We start from the raw sequence: 3,651 nt of genomic DNA, 5'->3' as shown, positions 1-3,651 counted from the left end.
TGAGATACTCATCTCGTGCTCGTCAGTCTCGTTAGAGTCTCGTGAATTCCATTGGTGGTGCAGCCTCAATGCTGGGGAGCTGTCCAGGCAAGGCTTGCCCGTCCTGGGTCCTCAGGGACCTCCATGCCTTGTTACAAAGCTCCCCTTTCTCCATAGTCACTGGGTGGGGTTGAAAGATGATTTCCTTTCCTGTCCTGAGTCTGGGGGCTTCGAGCCTACCCTGGATCTTGCGTCTTCCAAGCCAGGCTTCCTGTGGCCAGGAAAGGGAAGAAGCTGGGCAGGAGCTGCAAATCTAGGAGCGGAGCTGGTAGAGTCAGAGCAGAGCTGTGCTCTTAGCCTGTTGCTGGAGGCAGCATCTCCGCTAGCTAGGCTCAACCGCAGGGAAGCGTCCTGGGAGGACAGTAGAGAAGGCAGGCTTCGGAGGCGCTCAAGTGTGGCTAGCAGGTGTTCCCAGAGTGATAACAGCCTAAGAAGTAAGGGAAGTGCAAACGCCAGGTTACCCATGGGACAATTGGATGTCACCCAAGGTGGTAATGGCTGTTCACTTTGCTTAAGGTCGGATTTGTGTCAGTGTGAGTTGGCCCCAAGGCCCTCTAAGGTCTATTTAAAAAGTTGTTGACGGACTGTCTTTCCCACTCTTCACTTCCTGCTAGACTCTACTTCTCTCAGGTGTGTATGTGTGTGTGTACATGTTATGTGTGTGTGTGTGTGAACATGTGTTCACATGCTTGCGGATGCTACAGGACAACCTTAATATTGCTCCTCAGGCTCCACCTGCCATTTTGATGTTTGCTTTTGTTTTGGAACTGCAGAAGTCCCCTTGTCCCTGTGCTGGGACTACAGGGGCAAGCCTCCACATTGGCATCTTTTTATGTGGGTTCTGGGGACCTAACTCAGGACTTCATACTTTCAAGGTAAATACTTTACTAACAGAACCATCTCCCATGAATTTTTTTAAACAAAACTATCCCCCCTCTTCACCTCTCTGGGTCCCTTTCCTGGTCAGTGTGGTTGCCGTCCTGGCTGAAGTTGGCAGGTACCTTGGGAATGGCTGTGCTGAAGTTAAACCACACTGTGGTTCCCAGCATTGTGCCATTTCCTGTCTCCTCAAAATGTGACTCCAGGTCCCATGGAAGCTTTGGCCCCGCCTGCTGGTGGACAAGGTTCAGCCCATACGGGTTGCCTGCTGCCCGTCTGGCATGGGGGCACAAGCTCCCTGGGCTCCTATGCCACCAGGGAGCGAGCGGAAGAAGCCCCTCCCAATCGGAGCTGCCAGGATGGGTCCTTTGCAATGTCATGTCACCATGGTGGTTTCCGGAGCTGGTTTGTGGACAGTGTGTGTGCATCATAGCCTCTTCCTGGACTTTCTCACCCCTCCTCTTCCTCCAATGGGCTGAGTCCTGGGATCCACATCTGGTCCTAGGATCCACATCTGGTTTGTTTTGGTATGAAAAAAGTTTTTCTGGCCAGAGCTGTCCACTTCCAGGAAGGCTATCCCAGCAGCGTGGGTGTCGGGCTGACCAGGGGGCCAGCGGCTGGTCATCTGCTCTCCCCACTCCAGGATACTGTTCCCCTGACTCACCTCTTCTTCCACCATGGGTTGCGCTTGTCCTGGGCATGTGGGAAGGTGTCTGGGAGAAACCCCTGACTCTCACTAGCTGGGAGGAACCTCTAGAGCTGTGCTTCTCAACTTGTGGGTCTCGACCCATTGGGAGGTGTCAAGCGACCTTTTCACGGGGGTCACATATCAGATATCCTGCATATCAGATATTTACACTGTGATTCATAACAATAGCAAATTTATAATTATAAAGTAGTAACAAAATAGCTTTCCGATTGGGTGGGTCACCACAGCATGAGGGACTGTATTAAAGGGTTCCAGCGTTAGGAAGGTTGAGAACCACTGCCAAAGTCCTCTAGGCATGACCTGACCCAGAATCCTTCATTCCAGGCCACCGCCTTCCCTGTCGAGACCCTAAGCTCTGTTCGGAGCCTTGAGAAAGTGGTGGGCACCTAAGGTCACTTTCTCAACTACATCATGACCTTGATATCCCCGGGAGTTCACAGATTAGAAATGACTTGAAATTGCACATCCCTGTTCCCACATGGTTGATAACCTCCTGGGAGCCTCTGGGCCAGGCTCCTGGCCACTGCTGAGGGCTTAATTCCACGTGTGGTAGCTTAATTTTATATATACTAAGAGAAAGGTGTCTGGCGATTTGAGTAAATGTTATTCTGGGTGCACCCATGAGCATGTTTCTAGATGAGTTTGACATTTGACTGGGTGAACGAAATAAAGAAATTGCCCTCTCTAGCATGGTGGGCCTCATTCCAATAGTTGAAGGTTTGGGCAGAACAACAAAGCAGACGTAAGGAAGTTAGCTCCTTCTGCCCACTTGCCCCCAGTCAAGACTGGCAGTCTTCTTTGACCTTTGAATTTGAACACTGACTCTTTTGGGGACCTCAAGTCTCTGGCTTTTAGACTGTTATGGTGTGAATCTGAAATGGTCCTCATAGACTTACACTGCGCATGCGCACGCTCTGCTGTTCTTCCTCAGGCGCTGACGACGCTGGATTTTGAGACAGGGTAGATAGACTATTTGACCAGGGAGCCACAGGGATCCACTTGACTCTGTCTCCCTGTGGTGTGTCACCACAGTTGACTCTGCTACATGGGTCTGGGGATCAAACCTAGGTCCTCACAGTTTGAAGGTAAGGGTTACTGACTGACCATCTCCTCCGTCCCTGGCGCTTGTTTGGTACCTCAGCTACTAGAGCTCTTCTGGGAGCTTGTGCTACCTTCAGGAGCTGCTGTCTAGCTGGCAGAAGCAGGTCAGTAGGCGGCGGGTCTTCATGATTGTGTCCTGTGAGGGTTCTAGCCTTGTTCTCTGCTTCCTGTCTGGCCTTGATGTGTATGATCCTCACCACACCCTTCCGCGGCCACAGAGTTGCCCTCCCTGCCACGATGGACTGAGACTGTGAGCCCAAAGGTCCTCTTTTATGGTGTGTTCCTTCTAATGCAAAGGAAGCTGAGAGAGGTGGGAACTCAAGCCAGGGCTTGCCTGGGACTCCAGTTTGCTGGCTGCTGACCTTGGGACTTCCATCATTCTCAGTGACCACTCGAGCACACAGTGCCCCACCCGATCCCTCCTCTTGGTTCTGTGTCTTGGGAGATTCCGTTCCATGATTTCTAACCTAGGCTCTACTTCATCCTCTTGGTCTAGGGCTTTCTGCACTGATTCCTCATCTTCCATAGAAGCCACAGAGCTCTGTGCTCTTGGTTTATTTTCCCTCTGACTGTGGCATTCAAGACCAACCTAAAATCAAAGATCCCAAGTTCACCACCCCTTTCTCCCTTCCACCCCTTTCTCTATTCCACAAATCTACCTCTCAGACTCCCAGGCAAAGACCTTTCTACTAACAAAAATGAAAACTTAAAAACTTAAAATGGTTTGTTTGAATAACAGAGAACACTGAATTGGGTCCTAAAGTAGCCTAAAACTCCATGGTGATATTATGTATGTGTGTGTATGTATGTATGTATCTATCTATTTATCTCTTTATCTATCTAGATATAAATAAATGATTAATTGAATGAATGAGGGAGAAAAGACAAAACCTCCGAGAATTTTAGAGTCATATGGATGCTCT

This window comes from Microtus pennsylvanicus, chromosome 7 (genome assembly GCF_037038515.1).
Source record: "Microtus pennsylvanicus isolate mMicPen1 chromosome 7, mMicPen1.hap1, whole genome shotgun sequence".
Taxonomy (NCBI): Eukaryota; Metazoa; Chordata; class Mammalia; order Rodentia; family Cricetidae; genus Microtus; species Microtus pennsylvanicus.
This window is presented reverse-complemented; position numbering follows the sequence as displayed.